The sequence below is a fragment of the Silurus aristotelis genome (genome assembly GCF_946808225.1).
Source record: "Silurus aristotelis genome assembly, chromosome: 21".
NCBI lineage: Eukaryota > Metazoa > Chordata > Actinopteri > Siluriformes > Siluridae > Silurus > Silurus aristotelis.
Genome location: NC_139594.1, coordinates 6271593 through 6299419, shown reverse-complemented (window position 1 = coordinate 6299419; position 27827 = coordinate 6271593). Strand labels below are relative to the sequence as shown.

Sequence of the window (27827 nt, the reverse complement as noted above, 5' to 3'; positions counted from 1 at the left end):
TATGATTTAATTTTCAGTCGAATCAACTTTTCAATGCTCCTCCCCTGAATTCTCTCTCATTATTTATTACCTATAACTCTGCATTGTTGTCCTATTTTTATATATTTTATCCTGAAAATAAATGACCGTAGTGTTAATCAGCACCACTCCTCTTTAGCTACTGCATTTGAAAAGTAACAACCTTCTACCCAGTTACAGGATACTCAGATTAAACTAACTGTAATCATACTGAACTTTCATCAGATCATATTCCAGCAATCATGTATTCTCTACGGCTTTTTATACATACAGGCAGTGATAATTATTTGCTGTGAATAAATATGAAGCATTAAATTTAACCAAAAACGAAACCAGAAAAATATTTTCACTCTTGGCCAGATCTTCTAGTTAGATCGGTAATTAAGTAATTAATGACACACGGCTCTTTATAATTGTTTGTAGTTAGATTTAATGTTATGGAACTACTGAGAGAATTAGCTTTTGTTCTCATCAACTGTAGCATGTCCTCTCTCTCTCTCTCTCTCTCTCTCTCTCTCTCTCTCTCTCTCTCTCTCTCTCTCTCTCTCTCTTTCTTTCTTTCTTTCTTTCTCTCTGTGCATCTCATTCACAAAAAAATACAGTTTGCCATTTGCCATTATACTGGGAAACCAGAAACCCCTCTGTCATAAAGACTTTCCCAGGCTGGAATCTTTAAAAATCACTGTGACATTTACAAAGCGCTGACAATCGAATCTCTTGGTCAAACATCATGAAAAATTATTAAATCTAGATTTTTGTAATCTAATCTACTGCACAGGTCACAATTCTCTGTTGTTTGTTACCATAGTGATCCGGAACTGCTGTCCAACCTGTGCAGTTACAGAAATAATGCATTCATCCTGACCAATTCGATTCAGATTCAAGACTGTGCTGTGGTATAAATTCAATTAGCTGGAAAATGATATGCAATGGGTAATTGCTTTCTCAGATATAAATTATACATGAATAGTTAATTGTGATGAACTGATTGTGAATGTGTCTCATCTGGGATAATTTCTCCTGCCTTGTGCCCAGTGCTGCCTGAACTGGTGCTAAATTCACAACTCAGAATAAATGGATTATGGGGTTTGATAATCAATGAATGAATAATAAATGACCACAAAGATGGATTTTAATGTATTATCAACAAGATTTCTGTCCTTGATATGTACATTTATAATCATGTCATAGCCTACATCTGACAAACACTGGTTGTGCATAAAATTGCTGTCAGTTGAAATTTTTTATAAAAAAAACTATCCTGGGCAGGAGAATTTTAACTGCCAGTCTTTTTAACAACAATAATAATAGTATAAAAAGTAATAAAACACGAATGTAAGAGTACACAAGGATAAAGTTAAAGATCAAGTAAAAATCTAAGCAGAAAAATAAGCGTAAAGTAATGCATAAAGGATAATCCAGTTATTTGTGCATTATTAATGCATGACATAGAGGGGAATAACTGCCCAACATTGGTTGATTAATACTGTTGATGAACTCCTTGTGAACGCCATTTTCTCTTATATTCCTGATTTTAATGTTTTCTTCTCCACTTGTGCTCAGCTTGGAATCATCCATGTTTGGATACAGTGGTTTATTAAGCAGAGTATTCATTCAGAATGATGATTATACTAATTAACTACTGTTAATTACTGTTACACCTTCCAGCCAATCAGAATTGACATTCAGACTGACCAAGGTATAATAATAAGAAAATAAATATAAAAAGTATCAAATGCTAAGCAAGAGCAATGTAAAAAAAACTAATTAAGCATGATATTAGTTGTATTGATGTTGGGAAATTTATTTGAGTGAAACTGTATAGGACGGTATAATCCATGGCTAAAATGCCTGGCGCCTCTGATTTGACTGTCTGCATCAGAAGCTTGTTTCCACTGGAAAGTAGTCTTATCTCTCAGAGAGACAGAGTACTGCAATGGTGAGGGATGTGTGGGAGTTAAAAGACTAATGACCTCAGGACCCAGCCCTGCAGATCAACATGGTAAGCCCTGAGTGCTTTAACCAGAGTTAGCATGATTTATTTGCACTTAACAAACACAACTTAACACGTTACTACTGAAATCTGATGTAGTTTAAACAAGCCTTTTTCAACCTCTCTGTAAATACATTCACCACTGCACACAGATTATCTTGCAAATATATCCAGCGTGAATTATTTCAGGAGTAACTGTATATTCATTTCCACTGTTGCACAAGATTATCTAGCAGATATAAAGATAAAGAAAAGGAAACAAGTTTAACAAAAGCTATTCCCGAAAAGGATGTTTGAACATGTTTTTTTTACAAACTCAATAAGATTGTTACATTCAGAGGGTAAAAAGGCAATGCATAGATGACTACAGACAGAACTACTGAGTCGTTATGCGTCAGTATTCTGACACAGCATTTGACCTCTTGGCTTTCATAACTGCCACAAGGTCCATACAGATTTCTTCTCTATAAAGTTTCCGAAAAAAGGGGAAGTTAGCTAATTCTCAAGAGGAACACCAAGAGAGAGGCTTCCAGATGCATCCCCAAACCGCTAAACAAGCGCCTTATTGTCTGCTGGAGGTTGGACACCGTTCCTGCTAAGTGAGCTAAGAAGAGGCTCAGAAGCAGCATGCCGAAACAACATGTGATCCCGTCGAAATTTCCAGCATGATATCAGCCCGGTTCCAGCCACAAAGGCACCTATTGTATGACGTGTACTGGCCCCATGCACATGAATCCCAACAGGAGATCGGAATCTGGAACCAAAATGATCCTTCTCTGAGTTTAGACACTAGATGGAATAACAGCCAAGGTCATGGTTTCAGCGCTCTGAAACGAAACTGTAACTAGTATGAACTACTAGTTGATCGATTAGTCTAAACACAGCCAAACAGTACTGAACACATAATAGGAATGACACATACTCTACATTACTCAATAGTCCTTCAAGAAAAAAAACTCAAAAGTGAATCAGACTCTGTGCTTTATCTTATCTGTTAGCAAGAAAACAAATAGTAGGCCAGAAAAGCATGGCTGTTGAAGCACGTCACATCCATTGTCAGTGACCAGGAAATCGTGGGGTCAGACATTTGCTTATTTAAAGAGCAAGGGAAGGAAATAGTGAGCAGAGGAGATGATGAGCTCCAAATGGAGACAGGAAGTGCAACATTTGAGTCTTCTGCCTGTCAGACACAACTATAAAAATAACACTGAAATCTTACGAGAAGCTTCCGAGAAGCTCTATTTGACAAAGCGTAGAATGTTGGCTAAAAAAAAGTAATATCTGATTTGCTACACGGACATTAAAACTGTTCAGCTATGGTATAGTGGGTTATTTAAACAAAAAAAAAAAACTATGATTAAGGAATGACACATGCTGCATTGCACAAATCCTTCAACACAGGAAAAAACATAGGGATCTGAAAATTACAGCACTTCCTGCAATTTTGTTGGATTGCTGAAGAAAAAAAAAAGAAACGAGGAACTATGTGAATACGTTTTTAATAAATCTATAACAGAGGAAAAAAAAAAAGCGATGGCTGAGCACTGCTGCGCAGAGCTAAATCGAATGATCCAATTGAAAAATATTAAACACACAGCATGGAGAAAAAAATGATTTGGCCCGTGTATGATTCAGAAACCTGAATCACACAAACAACCCACGGAAATATGATTTTTCCGATCAGAAAAAACGGATTGTGTATCTGGTTTAACAGCCACTAGAACCTGTGTCATTGTGGACCTGCATTATAATTGCACCTGATAGTGGGTGGAAATGCCTAAGACCCCTGGGCCTCTTAAGGGTTTGTGTGCTACTGTGATATTAACTTCAGTTTATTGGGTCAAGTGGTTTGGGAATAGGAAATACCTCAGACACCTTTCTATACAATATAATAATCTTAGACAATGCCGGACTTTACGCAATTGAACATTTTTATATGCTTTTGGTCTAAAATACACAAAAAGAGCAGCATTTATTCCCCATTAAAAATAGAAGCCAAGTGAAAGTATTGTGGTTGCCACCAGGAAGCCCTGCCCTTCTTTCTTTTTCACTGAATACATGCAGAATGTCGATGAGGTAAAATAAAATCATGTTAGACTTGAAAATATTAGACTGTGCTCTAAGTGCTCTAAATGTGACCGATTTTCTGTATATATTTATTAAGAACACCGCAAAATATATTTCAGCCCAAATCTATTAAAAAACGCAGAAGACTGTTTGTGTTTTTACTTTCCTGTGTTTCCTGAGTTTTTTACGATAAGCAGCTTCTGAATACAGCTAATAATATTATTGCGTCCTCCTTGTTTTTTCTTTTCTTTCATATTGCACTTAAGCTGAGATGAGACCACCAACATTTAAGTGAAACCTTTAACAACCAGCTGTGTGAACAGTAAGAAGTGTGACTATTATAGCTGTGGTTTAAACAGGTGCTCACACCTGAGGCTGACATGTGGGCTCAATTACTCACACCCTCACACACAGAGGCACACAAACAAAAGATTACACATGCAGCTGATTAAAAAAAAGCAAATCTGCAATTTACACGACAGCATTATGATATAATCTACAGTACATTATTTTTAAATTATACAAAGCTTCATCGCACACAAACCTCTGCCTTGTTATTTTTAAATACCATGTTTTTTTATTAGAGCTGCAACAACTAATCGATAATGAAATTAATTGTCAACGAATGCGGTTTATCGATTAGTTGGGCTGTTCAAGTTTACAACCCCTATTTGTTTAAAGGAGAAATCCCTCATGCACTCCTCAACAAGCAGCCACAAGCTTTAAAATGCCTAATTTACAAAAAGTTAACCTCAATAGGCGGCTTTTGAATTTTTTTTAAATACACTTTTATACATAAATACCCTGAATTAGGGCTTTTTTATAGTTATAATAAGCAAAACATCGAATTGAAACAAATGAATTTTGGATCCGATTAATTAGGGGGAAAAAAAACATAAATAATCGTCTAATTATTCGATTATCTAAATATTTGTTAGTTGCAGCCCTAAATTTTATACATCGAGCATTTCAAAAACAAGCATTAAGCAGAGTAAAAGCATATTTACTATAACTTTTTAAAAGCCTGCTTACCTTTAGTAAGACATAAGATGGTGGAACTCATATTGTGTATAAGGTGACTGCTTTGACTGTTCAATCATTTGGTGCCACCCAGATGAGGATGGGTTTCCTTTTAAGTCTGATTTCTCTCAAGGTTTCTTCCTTATACCATCTCGGGGAGTTTTTTTTTCCCTGCCACATTCACCACTGGATCGCTCATTAGGAATGAACTCATAAGGAACAAACTTCATTGTTAAAAGCTCTATACAAAGTCGTTAAAAATGTTTTTAAAAGCTTTACCGTAGACTTCTGTGGCGTTGATATTTCCCTGCTTGTGATTTTAATTTTTTTAGTAGTTTTTGCAAAATAAAATTGTCAATTGGATTTGTCCAGACTCATTTATTTCAAATAAATAGGTAATGCGGAAGGCTGTACTAACAACACAACATTTGTAATTTAGATTTTTAAAGTGATTCTGAATGAATACAAGTGATACAGTCTTGGACTTCTTCTTCTTTCGGCTTCTCCAAATAGGGGTCGGCACAGCGGATCATCCGTCTCTATACCCCCCCTGTCCTCTACATCTGTCCCTTTCAAACCAACTACCTGCATGTCTTCCCTCACCACATCTATAAACCTCCTCCTTGACCTTCCTCTTTTCCTCCATCCTTGTGGCTCCATCCTCAGCATTCTTCTACCGATAATACAAGTGATACAGTAAACTATAAAAAATAATCCATGATGGTATATTTTCGATATAATACTTTTGCACTAAGAAGCTTTAAGTGGCGTATTTTTTGACTGGTGTTGTTGCTGAAATCGCTCTCCTACACCAGTCGTAACAAAACTATTTTTAACACATCATTGTAGGACCATTAAATCTCGTTGTGTCAAAACCTTAATCCTAGATTCTCCTTGCTCTGAGAGCTAAAAGAGAAATTTATACCAGTTTTTCACTGAGCTTTCCTGGGGCATCTCTTAAAAAATATATACATATATACTGTTTATATATAACTAATGCTAAATAGATTTGAAAAATATTAGCTAAATCATATGCTGATAGACTTTATTTCATGTTAATGAACTCAAAATATTCACCATTTACATTGACAGAAAACAAAAGAGCCAACAGGAGTAAGGACAGAGTGGAGGATGGGGGAATTTCAGGAAGTGTTTACTTATAATGATGAGTTCATAAACACCTGTGTCATATGTGGCTCATCTATTTTGGTGTACCTTTTGAGTGATGACTCGCCCAAGAGCGCTCTAATGTTAAACTGGGAAGCTGGTATGCAAAACTGTGTAAAGGTTATCAGATCTGGTAATATAAAAGAATCTGAATAAACGAGTTTACTGTATCATTAGCTAATATTAGCCTGGAAAAAGATGATCATATCTTGAGGATATGCTAATGTGATATGTGTATGTGCACACTAAAGTAGAGTGAGTCTGCGCAAATCTGTTTTTTATTCTCATAAATTTCATGTTGGTTTTGCCGAACTAATTTCTCTATTCATTAACACCTCCCTCAAACAACTACCTACAACCAAACCTATAAAAAAGTGAAAAAAGAAGGGGTGATCTGCTTAAGCTGACTTTTGAGAGTTAGTCAACACATCAGTTAAAAAGGAACTCCAGAGTTTGTCGAAGGTCCTTGAAGAAACATTGAATGATCTTCTAATTCTTTCTAATTTAATGCTGTAAACGCTTTTTTGAGCCTTTTTATTTGAGTAAGAAGGTAAGACTGTCCTTTTAAAAAGAATAGGACGTCGATCTAACAAAGTAGCAAAGGTTTTGATCCTTCACTGAAAAATCAACATCGACCGACATGGCAAAACCAATGGCAAAAAGTGATTTGGGTTAAGAATCCAAGATTCTGAAGTGTCCAAGAATTTTAGTTTTAGAATTTTGTTTTGTTTTAGTCCAGGAATCGAAAAATTGAAGGAATTTCCACAACATATGAATGAGATCCACTGGTGAATGTTTGCAATGATTACAAGGACCACTGACATAAGGGGCATATTTTAGCAAGTTCAGCATTATATAGTAAATATGTAATGATATATGTAGAATATATCAGGCCATGTTGTGCACATATGGATCAATAAGATTGAATTCCCAGTGTTCCAGGCACAATTATTTATATAAAAAATTGACTCTACTTGTAGTATAAATGCTAAATAACAGTATTTCAGTATTCAGTAGTGTTCAGTATTCAGTAGTCCTTAGTATTTGGTAGTGTTCAGTATTTAAAAGTACCTTGAATCTGAAGATGACAATTTTTAACTTAAGTTTAAAAAGACGTCAATGTTTAAATACCGAAGGCATTTGAGTCGATTTACAATTTAAATTGTTTTAATTATTAACTAATATTATAAATAATATTAATAAGTAAATAATAATGATCAGTTTCACTCTTTTGCGTCTCTCAGCATTCCTACAGAATATTATAGAGTTATGGCGTTTGTTATCTTGGATCAAGTCTGGGTTTTTTTTCCGAATTTGCTTGATATCCAGAGTTTTGATGAGTATTGTACTGTTTACTGGGCAGGTCATTATTATTGTCATGGTGTTATTGATGCCTTTCCAGTGCTTAAGGAGTTCCTTTTGTGCAAACGTCACTGTTTCTGGCTGCCGCGCTGTTGAGCTCCCCGTGTTATCTGGATTTCGGCACGCTCTTCGGGGTGCTTTCTGTACCAGGTGGTAAAACAGGTTTGTTGTGTTTCCTCGATGTGCTGATCTTGCCTTTGCAAATCGTTTGCACAGTGTCTGCAAAGTCATAAAAGACCTTGGGGCCCTCGTCTGAGCATTTTCAGTTTGAGACAATGCATTTAGCATCAAGGCATGCTCTCTAAAAAAAAAAAAAAAAAACATCATGGAGAGATTTTAATTATTCACTATCTAATATTTTGAAATTCATAGTCAAATTGTTGATCATCTTCAGCCAGGAGGGGTCTTTCTCCATGGCTGTCGCTTTAGTCTGCCATGGCTCTACACTCCCGCATATTTGAAAGCGTTTACATCATTTACCCTGGCATGCCGCATTGCCAAGCTGAGAGGAATAGCCAATGGAAAGTAAAGCTTGATGACTGCTACACTCTGGCATTCCCAGCACAGCATAGCTATGCAAGTTCACTCTTTTTTTTTTTCAAAACCCAACATTAGCTACCATCAGACCATTCATCAAATCTGAGAGGACCCACTAAACACATGTATTCACATTCATTAAAAAGTATCATGATGTCATTCCCAAATGGTCATATTTTTTTTTTTTTTAAAGAAATAAGTTATATGAAACTCTGGGCCTGATAGTAAAATTAGTCATGGGTCACCTACACCCAAAAGATAACTAACGTACCGAATCACCGGCCAGAACACACCCTCACTTTCTAGCGAGAAAGAAACAGAACAGGAAGTCAAAATCCAGATTGCCCAGCTCTACTCACAAGACATTTCACTTCACTCAAAACTGAGAGGTTTAGGGAGTGTCCTCAGACTGATACTGTCTTCTAAAAATAGACACAGAGGAGCAGGTCATGCTATTTAAAACTACACTCTGGCTTATCTTAAAAAAAAATTCTCTGTTGTTTAATACTCTCTATGAGTGACAAAGGAATTCGCTCAAGCGTGTACTGAAAGATCTTTACTGCGTTAAGAACACACTCCCATTTAAGCATGTGTATGTCTGCCCTCGGTCACTACAGACACCCTCTTTTGCAGGGGTGTATAAATATTTTGCAGATAAAAATACACCGTCTTGGTCACATTGGAAAGTTTCATCATGCAACATTTTAATAAAATCAACAGCACATGCAGGCAAAAGCCTGGGGCTTGTGGACAAATTTTTACCTAAATAAAAGGTTATTATGGTCTCCTTTCTTTCCAGGAATGTAAGCAGGCATGTGAGATAACAGCATCTGTTTCATCTGTTGTAAGTGTTTTCTGCTAATTTCAAGAAAACAGGAAATAAATTGTAATGGAAGGAAAAAATGGCATCTTATTAACAGTCTAGTCAAATGTATAAAATGTCAAAGAAATTTCAAAATTACAAAACACAGGCAGGATTTAAGTCTATTTCTGTTTATTTTTTTCTCATTTCAAGCATTACATTCAAATCACACAATCCTTCCTATGTGATCCTTCGACAGATGCTTTTTTTTCTAGAAAAAAATGCTTAAACTCGATCTAATAGAACTATTTCAAGCTATAATAGCTATATTAAGAATAAAGAGGAAATAATCTCATATATTTGTTTTACTACAATCTTATAAAGGAAATGCCAGATACATTTGACTACCGGTATGTTTCCACTTGTTAAGATGTAATCTTTGTGCTGCATACGTGCTCGGTGTGCAAGATCTGTGTCCTGTCAGTTAACCCTCTCATGATCGTGGCATAAAATACATCAGTGAATCAGATTTATTTTTAAAGAAAAGGTAATATAGGCCTGATCTTGTTTCAGTGACTGTGGGAATGTAGCACTGATCATTTTATTTCACCTACAACTAAAGTCTAAAGGATAAAAACCCACGAAGCTTTAAGTGTAGGAAAAAAATTCATACACAGATATATTACAAACTTGTTATAATGGTTGTTCACCCATGTGCATAGACTTGATACATCAAAAATATTGTTTTTCATGCAATTGAGTTTATCTAAACATGTATTCCTTGAACTCATGTTAAACTTTCAGTAGACTTCAGACAGTCAAATTATAATATAATATATATCATATAATATATCACAATATATGTTATATAACATAATACACTGCCCATCTGAAAAAAAAAAGTCACACATTCTAATATTTCGTTGGACCGCCTTTAGTTTTGATTACAACACGCGTTCGTCATGGCATGGTTTCGATAAGCTTCTGCAATGTCACAACATTCCAGTCCAAAGTTGCAGTCATTTTTCACCAAGAACTTGTATTGATAATGGGAGAGTCAGACCTCTGCACAAAGTCTTCTCCAGCACATCCTAAAGATTCCGGGCTACGGTCTGGTTGAGGTCTGGACTTCACATGGCCCCATGTGTGAATATTATGTACCATGCTCCCTGAACCACTCACAATTTACAATTTGAGACAGATGAATCCTGGCATTGTCATCTTGGAATATACCCGTGCCATCAGGGAAGAAAAAATCCATTGATGGAATAACCTGGTCATTCACTATATTCAGGTAATCAGCTGACCTCAGTCTTTGGGCACATAACGTTGCTAAACCAAGACCTAATCAACTGCAGCAACCTCAGATCATAGCACTGCCCCTACAGGCTCGTACAGTAGGCAATAGGCATGATGGGTGCATTAGTTCATCCACCTCTCTTTTTTCCCTGAGGCGACCATCACTCTGGAACAGGGTAAATCTGGACTTATCAGACCATATGACCTTCTTCAATTGCTCCAAAGGTCAATCTTTATGCTCCCTAGCAAATTAAAGGCTTTTTTTCCAGATTAGCCTCACTGATAAGTGGTTTTCTTATTGCGACACAGCTGTTTAGTCCCAATCACTTAAGTTCCCTTCCTTTTACTTTTAATATTATACACAGTCGTGAGTTCTACTGTTTTTTTACGATTTGATTTCACCAAGGGTTTAAGTGATCGCCGGTCAAGATCATTCAAGATTTTTTTCCGACCACATCTCTTCCTCGAAGATGAAAATTCTCCACTGTCCTCCCAGTTTTTAATAATGCGTTGAACATTCTTTAACCCAATTTTAGTAGTTTCAGTGATCTCCTTAGAGGTTTTCTTTGCTTGATGCATGCCAATAATTTGACCCTTCTAAAACAGATTAACATCTTTTCCACGACCACAGGATGTGTCTTCTGACATGTTTGTGTAAGAAATAAAAAGCTGCATCAGTTCGAGGTAAATAACTTGCTGCCAGCTAAAGCGTAATCATCCATGCAGTAATTATCGAATAGGAGGCTCTTATACATTTGCTTAGATAAATCCAGCTGGTGACTCTTTGTATATATCATATTATATAAAGTGTATGATTATAGACAGACAGCGTTTTAACATCAGGGTAAGAGAACCAGAAACTGATTTTGTGAATGCATTGCTGTGGCCTTTTTTCCCTTTTTGCCCCTGTTCCTCTGAAACATATTTCACATCCCTGCTTCATTTATATAATTAAGATAAAGTCTATAATCACAGTCTTGATGCCACCCAAATGAGGATGGGTTCAGCTTTTGAGTCTGGTTCCTCTCAAGGTTTCTTCCTCATAACATCTAATGGAGTTTTTCCTTGCCACAGTCACCATAACTGCTCATCAGGGATAAATGCTTAATGCCTAATTCACCTTAACTGTTCGCGTCTGTAAAGCTGCTTTGAGACAATGTCTGTTGTGAAAAGCGCTATAGAAATAAACTTGACTTGACTTGACTTACAAATAACTTAGATAGATCCTGTATGCACTGTTAAGCATTTCCACCATCCTTTAGGTTAAGTATAAAGTTAATTCTATAGGATCTAGAGGATGAAGTTTCTAGCACTGTCCATTAAGAGTACCAGTAAATCAGAATGTAAACACACCCTGCATGATGATCAAAAACACTGGGCAGCTTCCTGTAGGAAAACCCACAGCATTCCCACCAACCTCCAAATTACACTCGCCACATTCTCAGGCAACACACATATCCACACCAAAGCCACCATGATGCTGAGCTTTTCACAAACTCCTCAGGACTGATCACCAGGTTTATTTTGAGGCTTTCATTAAGGTCAAACCTGCTACTGAAAAACAAACCTTTTACCTTCAAGTGTATTATGAAATGGGCAATTTTACTGTGGTAAAAAATTGCTCATATTGCTTAAAATTGCTGTAAGGATCTACACTATAAGTATGTGGACACCTTATGACCCATATGATGAAAACATGTTATTGTCTTAAATGTTATTACGATTTTCTTCCACTTCCAGCATCACTCGAAAGTGAGCTCCATGAAAACATGATGTGTTATGGTTGAAGTAGAATGAATAGCTGAGTAACTGAATGATCACAAAATCCCCACAGCTACGATCCAAAATCTAGTGGAACGTCTTCCCAGAAGTGTAATTGGGAAAAAACCCAATAACAAGGCCCATGGTTTCGGAATGGGATTTTCAATACCCAGGTGTTGATTCTTTTGGCTATAAAGCGTATGATAATAGTGGGGTGAAAAATAATTTATGAATGAACACTTTTGGTTATTGTGCTGTGAGCAACCAATACGATTAAAGCAACATTACCAGTAAAACCATGCTGTGGACCATTTGCTTCGATGGCAGACAAAGAAACACAATCAGACAAAGGAATCCTCTGAGCATGGCTTATTTGCACCCAGTAAAGCAACTGTACTAGGAAAAATGCTTACACGTACAGATTGTGTTAGTGTTTCCAAATAAAATACACTCGAATACTAAGGGTTTGCAAAGAGAGAAATATTGCTGAAAACTCCCTGAGACAGCGATTTCACTTCATTTCAGAAGACTTGCTTTTGTACACAGCTGACCCTAAGATCCGTTTTCTGCCAGGCCATTAAAATTCAAAACAATACTAAGTTCACAAAAGAGTGTTCAAAAAGACACATATCTGACTTCTTTTATCCACTAGAGAACATTAACTGTTCCCAAAGCTGTCTAACAAGTTGGTTTACATGATTTACTGAAAGTGTTACCATTAAACTGCATTTTTATTTCCCAGATCTCATGTTGATCAATTTATTCATACAAAATATACAGCACTGGGTGTTCAACGAATAGGTCATAAATACAGAACTACCGAAAGCATAAATGCACCACGAGACCTTGAAGCAGAAGCAGCACCAGAAGGAGCACCGGGGCTGTAACGGTCCACTGAGGCTCTTGCGTGTGCTACGTCATGTCATAACAGAAGCATAAAACCTTGTATTTGCTTTACTGTAACCTTATAAAAGGACGTATCAGATATATTTGACTAGATTCAAGATGTTATGTGCATGCATTTACCTTATGTAAAGGGCCCGTGTCCTGTAAGTCAACATCACTTATGTTTATGGCATAAAATACTTCTGTGGAACTGATTTGTGGAAAAATAATATGAGGAAAAAATAAAGGAAATGAAATTAAGTTCTGCTGATAGAAACCTTTTTCAAATGTGTAAATGACTTCAGCGTTCTAGGCTTTATTAGAAGAATGCATAAGATGGGTGGAGGCCTCAGTTTCACAATTACAAGTAGAATGTGTTTTCCAACAAACAACAATAGATTTGGTGTAAAATTCAATTCAATTAATCACAGGATGACGTTTGTAGTAATAAGATAATGTAAATTTGAATGAAATTGAAACTTCTTGACTTACACCATAACCAGCTACAATATCCATGCATACAAGGTCATATGTATTTACACACTTGACTTCAGTGCTTGTTCACAGCTACATTCAAACACTAATGTCTGGGACCATTTTAGCCATGCATACTAAAAGCATTCTTGTGCCAGACACACATGGGCCTTGCCAGAAAAGTAAAGATCCATTGCAGCTCCATGACTCATCGAGGCATGGCTCTATTAGTTTGTACCTCCTTCCTTGAACACCCAACATCTTTTCACCTCTATGCCAAACTGCAAGTTTTTTTCACTCCATCTAATTCTACTTTCTCTGATGTCATATATTTAAGTGGATCTCCTTGGGCATATACTTTCCATCATGCCGTGTCTTCAGTTAATTTAGATGGTGCAGAGATTTGGACTTCATCTTCCAATCAGCAGACAAGTAGTACAGTGGCTTACATCAGTCTGAGTGATGATGAGCTCTCTGGGTTTACAATGGACTGCTGGTCTCATGACATGTATAATCCTGTGAGTCATATTTAAAGTTTTTACCCAATCACTTGTGGGCAGTGGACTGAGCTAAAACTTTTGTAAAAATCCAAGTTCTTTAATGTCCAAGATGTCATTGGGAAGTAAATGGCTGATAAAAATCCAATCTTTTTCTCACGTTTAAACACAACTCATGGGTAGAAGCATGAATACAGAAGTTTTTTAGCATAGCATAAGTTTCTTAGCATTGGATTTCCGATTGGAAGGTCATGAGTTCAAATCCCATTGCTGAGAAAAAGCAACTGTTGGGTCCTTCAGAAGCAAGGCCCTTAACCTTTGACTGCTCACCTGTATAAATGATATTACTATGCTGTCAATAAAAATTGATTGAACTTACCATCCAGCTTTTATTAAAAAAAAATACATTATATACATATATACATTATTCACTACTAAACTACACACTGCACACTATACATTATACACTACACCCTGCACCCTAAACTACACACTGCACACTATACATTATTCACTACACCCTACACCCTAAACTACACACTGCACACCATACATTATACACTACACCCTGCACCCTAAACTACACACTGCACACTATACATTATACACTACACCCTGCACCCTAAACTACACACCGCACACTATACATTATTCACTACACCCTACACCCTAAACTACACACTACACACTATACATTATACACTACACCCTGCACCCTAAACTACACACTGCACACTATACATTATTCACTACACCCTACACCCTAAACTACACACCGCACACTATACATTATACACAACACCCTAAACACTATACATTATTCACTACACCCTACACCCTAAACTACACATTGCACACCATACATTATACACTACACCCTAAACTACTACACACTGCAAAATATACATTATATACTACACCCTTTACCCTAAACTACACACTGCACTTAATACATTATACACTACACCAAACATCCTAAACACTATACATTATACACGACACCCTAAACACTATACATCAATCACAAATCACAAAATATCACAAAATATACATTATATACTACACCCTACACCATAAACTACACACTGTAGACTATACATTATACACTACACCCTAAACACTATTCATTATACACTACACCCTGCACCCCACACCCTTAACACTATTCATTACACACTACACCCTGCACCCTAAACTACACACTGCACACTGTACATTATACACTACACTCTGCACCCTAAACTACACCCTAAACACTGTACATTATACACTACACAATAAATACTTAACAATATACATTATACACTACACCCTAAACAATATTCATTATACACTACACCTTACACCCCAAAACACTATAAATTATACACTACACCCTAAACACTGTACATTATACACTTTACAATAAACACTTAACACTATACATTAAACACTACACCCTAAACTACACATTACACACTATACATTATACACTACACCCTAAACACTGTACATTATACACTACACAATAAATACATTATACACTACACCCAAAACAATATTCATTATACACTACACCTTACACCCCAAAACACTATACATTATACACTACACCTTACACCCCAAAACACTATACATTACACAACACTATACACCCAAAACACTATACATTATACACTTCACCCTAAACACTGTACATTATACACTACACAATTAACACTTAACACTATACATTAAACACTATACCCTAAACTACACATTACACACTATACATTATACACTACACCCTAAACACTCTACATTATACCCTACACCCTAAACACTGTACATTATACACTACACAATAAATACTTAACACTATACACAACACCCTAAACAATATTCATTATACACTACACCTTACACCCCAAAACACTACACATTATACACTACACCCTATACCCCAAACACTATACATTATACACTACACAATAAACACTTAACACTATACATTAACGCTACACCCTAAACTACACATTACACACTATACATTATACACTACACCCTGAACACTATACATTATACACTACACCCTAAACACTATACCTTATACATTACACAAAAAATACTTAACACTATACATTATACACCACATCCTAAACAATATTCATTAAACACTATACCTTACACCCCAAAACACTATAAATTATACACTACACCCTATACCCCAAACACTATACATTATACACTACACCCTAAACACTGTACATTATACACTTCACAATAAACACTTAACACTATACATTAAACACTACACCCTAAACTACACAATACACACTATACATTATACACTACACCCTAAACACTGTACATTATACACTACACAATAAATACATTATACACTACACCCAAAACAATATTCATTATACACTACACCTTACACCCCAAAACACTATACATTATACACTACACCCTATACCCCAAACACTATACATTATACACTACACCCTAAACACTGTACATTATACACTAAACAATAAACACTTAACACTATACATTATACACTACACCATAAACACTATACATTATACACTACACCCTAAACACTGTGCATTATACATTACACAATAAATACTAAACACTATACATTATACACGACACAATAAATACTTAACACTATACACTACACCCTAAACAATATTCATTATACACTACACCTTACACCCCAAAACACTACACATTAAACACTACACCCAATACCCCAAACACTATACATTATACACTACACAATAAACACTTAACACTATACATTAAACACTACACCCTAAACCACACATTACACACTATACATTATACACTACACCCTAAACACTATAAATTATACACTACACCCTAAACACTATACACTACAGCCTGCAACTCTTACCATCAAACACCTTTGAGGTTAAGGTATGGGGTAAATGAACACATTGACAGGTGGTGTAATAATATTACTCTTATTATAATTAATATTAATATTATTACTGACACGGGGACATTTCCCTAAGCTGCTGCTTGTAAAAATGTGAGTAAAAAAAAACCCAGTGAGTCGGAGTGTTCCTGCTTCCTGTCTCTGTTCCAGGCGGTAAACCGGATTGTAATATCGGTGTAATGATCTCGATCCCGGCCGCCGGCACTGCGCGTCTATTCCGCGGTCTCTGCGCTCATTTCAAAGAGCCATGTTGTTTTCCCTGCCTGTCTGTCTGTCTGTCTGTCTGCCTGCAGCCGGATACTCCTACTGTAATTACTGTAGAATAAACAAATCACAATCAGATCAGACTTACCGTCAGTCTGTTCCTGATTTATCCAATTGGAGGAGAATCTACTTGATCAGAGATCCCGGGATCCCGGAGACGATCAGACGCGCTGTCACTTCATGACAATTAACCAAAAACACGGGGAAAAAATAGAAATAAAACAAACCAATAAATTGTATTGAAATATGGTGTCAATTAAACATCCCAGCAGATGATGACCGCACGACCGGGCTGCTAAGGACCGAGGCCGGTTCTTTCCGCACGCAGGCTCCGGTACATTCCCATACACCGCGGAACCGCTCGGTTAAGTTTCTCTGCCCGCTGCCGGTAATTCTGTCCCAGAGCCCCGCCCTTAGTGCCTGAGTATCGCTGCGTCGACCGAGGGGCCTGACAAAGCCATGAGCCAATCAGACATTGAGTAGGCGGGGCTTCATCGTGGCACGGCAAGCGGGCGTGGCTAAACGAGATGTTTCGGTTTGAACGGTTAAAAGGACATGTCGGTTTTGCACCTGGACAGGTTATTACTCCGTCTTTCACCTGTCTGACCTGTAACTTACAAATACATTCATAACATATTAATTTTTAGGTGTGTAATTCAGTGACTTTAATCATATATGTACCTCGGAAGAGCCCTAATTTTTTAATTGGCGTAGCCTAATTTGTGACGTAACAATTCGTAGACTTCAGAATAAGAATCAGAATCAGGTTTATTGGCCAAGTGTTTTAACACACACAAGGAATTTATTTCCATCTGCTAGTGACATAAATGCACTATACATCTAGCTTGGACTATACAAGACAAGACAAGTCAAAATATACAAAACAATACAGGCAATGTGAGACAATATAGACAGAATAAACAGTATTAAATAGGAATGCAGAGTATATGACAGATTAGTAATGTACATAAAGTGTGAAAGTGCATGGTAGTGCAAATAACAGTATTGTGCATCAGGTATTATAAGGAGTTTACTTTAGAACTTAAAATATACAGCAAGTGTGTAACACATACGGATGATGTGATGACTGACAGGTCTGATAATGCAGTACTTATAGATATGAAGCAGGGAAGAGGATTATGGTGAGTGGTAGCTCAGTAGTTAAGGTGCTGGGTTACTGATCGGGAGGTCGGGGGTTCAAGCCCCGGTATCGCCAAGATGCCACTCTTGGGCCCTTGAGCAAGACCCTTAACCCTCTGTGCTCCAGGGGCGGCGTATTATGGCTGACTCTGTGCTCTGACCCCCAGCTTCTAAACAATCTGGGATATGCGAAAAAATGAATTTCACTATGCTGTAATGTATATGTGACAAAGCTATTCTATTCTTTTTGCAAAGAAAAAGTGTTTACGTACTCTTTTAGTAAACAAACAGGATGTAAACAAACAATACGTACATACTCTTTTCGAAAAGAAACAGCATGTACATATCCTTTTTTAGTGAAGAAAATGTACGTGACAAATCCCTGTGACAAATCTATTTATACCAAACGCTAAAAGGGGGCAACTTTTTGTGAAGAAAAATTTGTCCTGACGTCAGAACCTGTCTACTTATACAAATCAAATCAAATCAAATTTTATTCATCACATACACATACATACAGGGTACGACATGCAGTGAAATGCTTTATACGACGGTCCGGCATGAGGGAATAGGATGGGGGAAAAAGAAAAGAAGGCAGATAAATAAGTATGAGGTATAAAAGAACTATATAAAATAATAAAATAAAATAAAATAAAATATAGAATATAAAGATATAAAAGATATACAAAGATCTATAAATGTGAATATACAAAAATGGCATTAAACAATGTGTAACAGTGTAAACAGTAGACAATTTTAGTGGTGGGTTGTCCATAAAGTGTCCGTGTGCGGTATGGTGTGGTGTAAAGGACCGTAAAGTGTCCGTGTGCGGTATGGTGTGGTGTAAAGGACCGTAAAGTGTCTGTGTGCGGTATGGTGTGGTGTAAAGGACCATAAAGTGTCCGTGTGCGGTATGGTGTGGTGTAAGGGTCCGTAAAGTGTCCGTGTTCGGTATGGTGTGGTGTAAAGGTCCGTAAAGTGTCCGTGTGCGGTATGGTGTGGTGTAAAGGACGTCAAGTGTCCGTGTGCGGTATGGTGTGGTGTAAAGGTCCGTAAAGTGTCCGTGTGCAGTATGGTGTGGTATAAAAAAATTTTTATATAAAGTGCACTGTGCAAGTCCAGAGATTAAAGTGTCGTGGTGCGAAAGGTGAGATATGTACAATGCATTAAAAAAAAAAGTACATTAGTTGGAGGATGTAGCAAAAGAGTATAACAGAACAGCTTGGAATAGAGCATTGCAATGCACACTGTCACTGCAAATAATCTTCGTGTTGCTTTTCAGCTCTTATTCATTCATTATTCATTATACACTATATAAGGTATAATAACTAACTAACTGTATAATGAACTATAATTATAACTATAATTATACAGACAGAGTTTTCACAATGGGGAGTGCAAATGTAACTCAATTTTGTAGAAAGTAATATTCTGTGAATTCCTCCTGTCCTTATCTAGTGTTTAATATAAAATACACAACCAAACTAGATTACAACATCTTCACTTTCATCTCAAATCCATTCTCCACTGCACATCACTGCACATGATCAAATATACAATAAGGTTCCTATTGGGCTTTGTAGTGAGTGATCCATTATTATTTGCTGGTCTCTGTCTCTCTGTGGATATTCATGGTGTAAAATGTCTGATACAGCTGCGCACTGCACAATATACATTACACATTGTGTACTACACTGCACACTATACAATCTAGACACAATACACACTTTTCTTTTTTTTTTACAAAGAAAATGACTATGCAATTACTGAAAACAGAGTACAGAAGAAACCATGGTTGCCTAGTAAAGCTTTCATTCAATAATTACTCCTTCTGTGTGTGTGTGCGTGTGTGTGTGTGTGTGTGGGGGGGGGGGCACTCAATAGTGTAAGAGAAAACATCTGCATCTGTGGAAAATGATATAACGTCACTTCCCCTATCCTTTTCTATTTTGTTTAATAAAAAAGTCACACTTAACTCAACTCCATTCTCCATTGCACATCATTGCACATACTGAATTATACACTAAAGTACCTAACAGACATTGTAGCCAGTGATCCATTATTATAGCGCTGCCCTTTTTGCTGGTCTCCATCCCTCTGTGGTTTTGACTGAGCTAGACAATCTGGTGTAAAATGTCGGATACAGCTTCATATTTGTAGGAGCTGTGGGAAACTGTTCATACATAAAGCTTTTACATTATAATGCTGATGATGCTGTTCAGACAAGGATGCAGTAGTGATTATGATATTTCTTTATTTGAAAATATTTTGTCTTAAACACCTTATGATGGACATTCCTTCAAAGAACTCATTGTAGGAGGGCGACAAGGCAACGTGGTAGTACAGTTGTAAAGTAAAGTAGTAAGGGGACAACTTCTCATGGGCTGAGATTGGTACGTTGTATTTTATTGTGTTCCTTATGAAAGTGCGCATGTGTACATTAAATATTGCAAAGGCTTTATTTCAACTTAGATAATTTTTTTACTTAGTTTTAACTCAGGGAAGGCCAGGTGAGTCTTTACATTTTTTCACTGATTTACATGTGTATATGAGCCGGGTGTAGGTGTTTTGGTTTCTGAACTTGTGAAAGAATAATTCAAGTCAATTAGGTATGAAAGGAAAAGTGGGCTGCATGGATGGTGTTTAACAGGAGCTTGGTGGGGGAGGATCAGTAGAAAATGTTGCCTAGGGTGCCAAATAGATTAGGGCCTCCACTGTGCCTGGGATATTTATGTTAACACTGTGTTTTTAATCCTGATTCTGAGATCATTTTTTTATTGAACTTGTCTGTAATATTTTATAATGACATTATAATGACAGGCTATTTTAATAAGCCCAGGAAGCTTCAGATGCTTGGAAGTCCAAATGCTTTTCTTGTCCTGCAGGCTAACATTTTTGATGTGTCCCCAGTCTCAATGCACACTTTAGTCTAAACCAGATGCCCTGTGGATCTTTCCTGTAGAACAAATAAGCTGTTCAATCATGAATATAAAAAAAAAATACAATATATAAATACAATACTAAATAATAAATAAAAAAATATTTTGTACTAAGAATGACCAGTAATATGTAAATATTCATGAATCTTCCTGTGAACATTGAAATCCATCTTATTGTAGGTGACACTTAATTAAAGATGTTGCAATGGCTAGTGTGTTGTTTAGCAAATGACTCGGTATTTAGTATCCCTTAAAGACCGTGTAGGTCATTGCTATTGGAACCTGGAGCTGCATTATGGTATATATGGCATATGCAATATATTTGCGATTTATCTCAATTCGAATTGTTACAAATATATAATATACTATAGGCTATGATCATATTGAGTGCATTCAGGTTTTGCTCAAATATTAAAATCCATGCATAAAGGTTGCATAGTGTGCTATACAATATAAAGGAGAGTCTTACATTTAGTGCTGAAAAGATAATTTTTTACATTTATTCCTCAGTTTCTCCCACCCAACTCGCATAGAATTAGCAGATTAACCCATAAATCATGCAAGAAGTAACAGGTACATTTGAGAACTCCTCCATAAACACGGCAGCTTGGAAGATCCATGATTTAATAATAAAACGTTTCACTGCTGAAGAATGTTATACATGATAAACAGGATTATGGTTGCAGAAACACTGTTTAGGAGGGAAACAGCAATAAGAGACTAAATAAGTGTGAATGTTATGCTAAAATGCACACTTACTGGTTCATTGACATCCTATGATGTGAAGGTCGTTGTTTTATTAATCCTATCTTTATCCCTGAGATACTGAAGATATTTAGCCTGAAAGGTTATAACTTTATTAGATAAAACATCACCTAAAAGAAGTCCATGAATGCATTTCATTTTTTTCTCAGTGCATTGTTGAGATTCCTGTGATTTTTGCTACCAGGGAGTTTTCAGATTGCGTTCCATGTTCTAAAATCTAAATTCATGGTCATGCACTGCAATCAAGGGCTTTCTTTACAGCTAGAGAATTTCCTACAACAAAAATAAATAAATAAATAAATAAATAAATAAATAAATAAATAAATAAATAAATAAATAAATAAGTAAAATAATAACCCCTATACTTGTTTTGTCACTATTAAATTCTAAATAATCAAAGACGGTAGCATTCCAAGCTCTGGGTCTGTGGTTTGATCTCGAGTTCAGCTGTGTCTTCTAGGCCTGCGTACTGAGTCCACTGTTATACACCCTGCTGACTCATGGCTACACTGCAAAACATGAAAGAAATAGCATCATACAGTTCCCAGATGACACCACAGTCATGGGGCTCATCAGAAATAATGATGACAGCATACAGGGACAGGGTGAAACAACTCATAGCCTCATAAACAATCTCATAAACAACTCATAGGTATGAGTCCAACAAACGATCTGAGAATGTCAACAAGACAAAAGAGATGTTGACTTCTGATAAACCAAAGCACTGCATCAGCCATTATTCATCAACTGTAGAAAATTTGAAACAGTGCAGAACTTCAAATTCCTTGGTGTGGTCATGACATGGTCACTGCACATCTCCTCTTCAGGACTACAAGTGAGATACAAAGTCACTACACATTGTGCATTGTATTGTCTAAGGCAGCTGAAGAGAGCATGCCCCCCGTCTACACTAGCTTCTACATATATGTCCTCTAGTGTGTACTCAACAGCCAAATCAGCATCTAGTATGAAAACTTCTAAGCTTCTGAAAGGAAAGTCTGAAATTACGTCGTGATGATGGCACAGGACATTAATGGTACTGAGATTCCTGAGAAAATTTACACCAGAAGTAGTGTGAAAAATGGCAACCTATATCAGGACAGACCCTCTCACCAATTTAAGAAGTGCTTTAAGCCCTTCTAATCCAGAAAGAGTTTAAGAAGTGTTGAGAACATCCAGACACAGGGAAAAGTTTCTTCTGATTTGCAGACAGACTTCTGAACAGCCATGTATAACTGTGAAAACATACATATAGTACTGTAACAGTACATGTAAGTGGTAATTTCCAAGTTAAAATAATGTCATTTAACACCTCAGTATGTGGGGGTGTAAAGTGGGGAAAAACATGGACAGTGTTTGTCTTTTGTTAGCCACGATTTACCCAGTTAACTATGTTGAGTGACGTTTATTTACCTCCTTTAACAGCAGTCTGTTTCTGAATTAACAAGTAAATAATATGTCTGTTTGTTGTATGTTGATTAAAGCATCCTACTTGTAAATAAGTATAAATTATTTAAAGGTAAGATGCTACTTGCCATGTTAATTTGATGGGATAACGACAGGCAAGTGTAAATGCTTTTACATTGGGATGATGAGTAGAAATTTTATTATGAGTACAAATTTTATATATTTCATTATGGTTTTTTTTTGGCTTTTGATGATTAGAGGTGAAAAAAGATCAAGCCCAGTGCAACATACTTTACTTTCCAATTTGTTCTTGTGTTTCACCCGTCAGCTTAATGACATTGTGGAGCATATCCAAATAAATGTTTAGCTACAAACATTTATTTTAATCGCTTTTAAATAGATTATTGTATTTTTTAACTCATAAATGTGTATTATCATAAATATCACAAGTAAACCACATTCATCAAATACTAGCATTTATCAACATTAATAACATTAATATTTAGACTAACGTGTTATTATTTGATTGTTTATACAATCTTTTGCGTGAATTAAGAGTGAAACAACATATGTAAAACATATGTTTGTATTGGGAAATGTTTTCTACTTACAACTTAAGAGGTGCTAACAGGAATACAGGTAGACTTCTCAGGATATGGCAGAACGGTTTAAGGCGCTCCACTCGACCGTTGCTAGGCCGTTGACTAATACAGAGCACATTAGTTACACTACACACTTAAAGCTGTCTAGCTCCTGATGAAAATAACATGGTCCAATAACAAGGAATGAATTCTGAGGTGCTCCCATGGGCCATGTTGAGGCTTATTTGCAGGTTCTGAGGAACTGTCAGTAGCAAGTCTGGGAGAACACTCAAGCTCCTTTGAAACCCCATCAGTCAGGCGGAGATAAAAGGTTGTGAAAACCAGGATTGTGCTTCGCAGAGGACTATAAACCAATGGCCAATAAAGTCCTTCCTTTGCTGCTAACTGTGCAGAAAAGTGTGCAAGGTACTTAAAGCTCAACAGTAGATCATCTGTTGGCCGGATGGTTAACAACTGGGCCCATCAGACATCAAACATCCTTACTGGGTTAAGATGGCATTTGGTTGAAAAGGTTGCTAGCATAGACTTTTGATACTTTGGATAAACATATACAGGAAAACCCAAACCTGTAAAAAAGCAGTACTTCCTCTCTAAATTAGAAGAGCAGTGAAAGAGAAGTGAAAAGCAGATTCATCATTATTGTTCAGAAACTACCGCTTATGAAAACAGACACTGTAAAGGTCATTAATATTGTAATGAAATCATGGAAACATAAGATGTACCTGTGAAGGTCTATAACGTATGCAAACCTTTGGTCTCAATATTATACCAATATCATACCACGTATTTTATATCAAGGATCCTGGAAAATAATGTATCACAGCAATTAGTCTTAATTTTGCATCCAAATCATACTCACAACATGAAACCTCTACACATTACAAAACAGCTGTTTGCATTACTCTATTTACTAATGGCTAAGCTCATAAGCTCCTGTGGTTTCTACTACTTAATAATTGTTGCTCAGATTGTTCTGTGACAAAGCAATAAAACAAACAATAATAAATACAGAATTATGATGTAAAATCAAATAATGCTAAATACACCTAATATCTGAATGATACGCATACAGATTGACAGGTAAACAGTGATGGAAACAGCGGGTTAAAGATAAGAGAAAGATTTACGTGTAAGTAAAACTGCTTTTAGAGGTATAGCCTACCGACGTGTTAATACAACTGAATTCTCTAAACATTATAGAGTTCACAATTATCATACCAACAACAGCAAATTCCAGATGTCAAATTATTCATTCTGTTCATAGAGATATGTTTTAAGCATGACTGTCTTCAATCGTTTTGTGTCTTGGGAGCAGGATAACATATTGACCTTGTGGCTTGCTTGTGTAAACTAATCAATACATGCCTTTAATATGTCATTCAATATTCATGTCACAGTGTCTCACCGGTATGTTGGAAAAAAAGTGTTCGTTTTCTGCAACTGTGGTTTTATTTGTGATGTTTTTCTTCCCACCTATTTGGAATGCCTCTTCTGCAGGTAAATGAAAAGACATGCCACGAGCTGCCAGCTGTTTGTACTGAACGCTCGTGGAGTTGCAGGTATGGGCTTTATACAACCTTTCATGAAAGACCTGCAGTAATTCTATCGTTCCCACTTTCCCTCAGAAACTCACATGCACCTATGCCACATTTGATGCTGGCATTGAAGCACAGCCGGAATGCCCTCAAATATTCATGATCTTTGAATTAAAAATGATTTTAATCTAATTCTGCAAGAAAGAGAGAGAGAGAGAGAGAGAGAGAGAGAGAAAGAGAGAGAGAGAGAGAGAGAGAGGGAGAGGGAGAGAGAGAGAGAGAGATATGACCTGAGACTTGCATCATAGATCACGCATGATTCACCATCATATCTGTCGTATTTTCCATTACATTGCAACAACTAGGTTGAGAGTTTTATTTTATTATTTTATTATAAACGTAAGTACCCTGTGCTCCATTAAAAGTAAGCGTTTTTTTAGCTAGTAAGATTGTTTTTAGTTTCTTCCTAATTTTGTCTTTTTCCCATTTTGTTGCTTGAGGGTGTTCAAAAAACTTTGCAAAAAACTACTGTTTTAGCAACTTCAGCAAAAAATAAATAAATCTTGCGCAAAAATCTGGAAGTGAAAATGTGTTACAAAAATACTCCTAGGAGTAAATATTAAACCGGACATGTTGCAAAAATGGAAAAGCACACCCTATTTCCATAGGAAGTATCAACAGAAGTGCAGTAGAAGTGTAGCTAATATGCAAAGAACAAATGAACTACTAAAGTCTAGCTTACATTCACGTTGTTTAATTGTACTATGTTCCAATAAAAACCCTACAGAACCCAAATATTAACTCTAAAGCTGAGAAGGTTCAATTTTAACATGGCTAGTCAGGATAAGAAAATGGTCTGCCTTGATTAAGGAGGATTATTCCAGGGAGATTGAGAGAAATGATAAGCAGCCTGAAAATGTAAAATATTTGTATTTTATTTATTTCCATGTATTAATACTGATGACTAATGATTGGCGACGCCCACCTTAAACTAAAACCAATGAAATAATACATTATAATCTATTTTTTAATCAAACTGTAAATAAACAGATGGTAAATCCTGGTTAGTTAGTTAGTTAGTTAGATAGTTAGTTTGGATCGTCTTATCAGCTGACAGAACTCTCAGGTTAAATATAGAAGAGGTTGACTGAGGCAAACAGAGCAGGCTGTGTCAGATAAAAACACTCCCACGCTCTCAAGAATCTGACCTCATATTTCACAGCAAAATTTTAAGACACTGGGCAATGCAGCATTTACACAGGTCTCATTGCAAATTAATGATGTTTTAGAATGTGTAAATCTATTTAATAATTTTAATTATGTTTAGAATATTCTACTGCACTATTAGAATAATAACGATTAAACGTCTCGTTTTATTGGTAGGTAATTTTGTCATTTTAAGTATCGAAAAACAAGCAAAATGATCTGCCATAAGATTTAAATAACGTTGGAAAATCTAATAGAAAGTCTAGAAACAGGTTCAATCATTCGATATCTAATTATATTCTATATATTTTCATTTTTGAAGATTGTGAAAACAGACCAGTTGAGTTAACTCTCTTGACTTGAGACTCAAACTCGAGGAGTAGCTCACTATATACTATTGTATATATTTTTTTTATCCTGTGGACATTAGGAAACATTTACTGGCTTTATATATCAAAACAAAACAGGCATGCTTAAAATATAACGCAAGCTATGCATGATTTAGGAAATAGGATCAGTATTCTCTCCCCTGCTTCTCCCCTATGGTGTATACTGTTCTGCAGGTGCTGTATGGTAATAAGAGCGGGTGGCCACCTGTCTGTGTAAATGATTTAGTAGGGTAAATCATTACATATCATGCCTTTTGAAAGCTGTGTAAAGTGAGATAGACAGCAGACACCTGCCAAGAATCTTTCTAGCTTATAGTTTAAATTTCTTTCTTACACATTTTTCAAGGGTCGTCTTATTCAAAACACATCCCTTCCATTTAGAAGAGCTGCCTTACAATAAAGTACCCTTTACATAAGAGTGCAGCATAAAGAGCATCTGTAGTCCCATCACCTTTGTGCACCTGTTTGACTCACAGGTTATATTGGATGGCTCGATGTTCCAGATAATGATGGTTGGTGACCTGGGTCAGAGCCCCTTCCATTAAGCTGACATGCACATGAAAGCAAGCGACGACATCATAACACTGACTTCACCCTGAGCAAGAGACATATGAGCTAGTCAGCAAACTATCCCTGCCTTCTACTACCAGTCATGCCAGCAAAGCTTGTGTGTCTGACTTCAGTCTGGCCAGCTGTAATCCTAATGCCAATTGGCACACAGAGCCACATTCTAGTGTTGACAATCATCAGCATGTATAGAAGGTTAAAT

At 36.4% G+C, this 27827-nt stretch overlaps 1 protein-coding gene and 1 long non-coding RNA gene across 3 annotated transcripts in view; one reads left to right on the top strand and one right to left on the bottom strand.

Annotated features, from left to right (window-relative positions):
- Nucleotides 1-17489, bottom strand: part of rhbdf1a (rhomboid 5 homolog 1a) — a 48251-nt gene extending 30762 nt beyond the window's left edge. The window contains exon 1 of one of the 2 annotated variants that reach the window (XM_083524370.1): nt 17164-17489. The gene's annotated coding sequence lies outside the window, so the exon portion shown is untranslated. The remainder of the gene's footprint in view (nt 1-17163) is intronic. The other variant, XM_083524371.1, reaches the window with a different exon arrangement.
- Nucleotides 29-7177, top strand: LOC310716733. Its single transcript, XR_014530660.1, has 3 exons — nt 29-2208; nt 2396-6566; nt 6716-7177. It is a non-coding gene; the product is annotated as an uncharacterized lncRNA (long non-coding RNA).
- Nucleotides 17490-27827: the final 10338 nt, after the last annotated feature.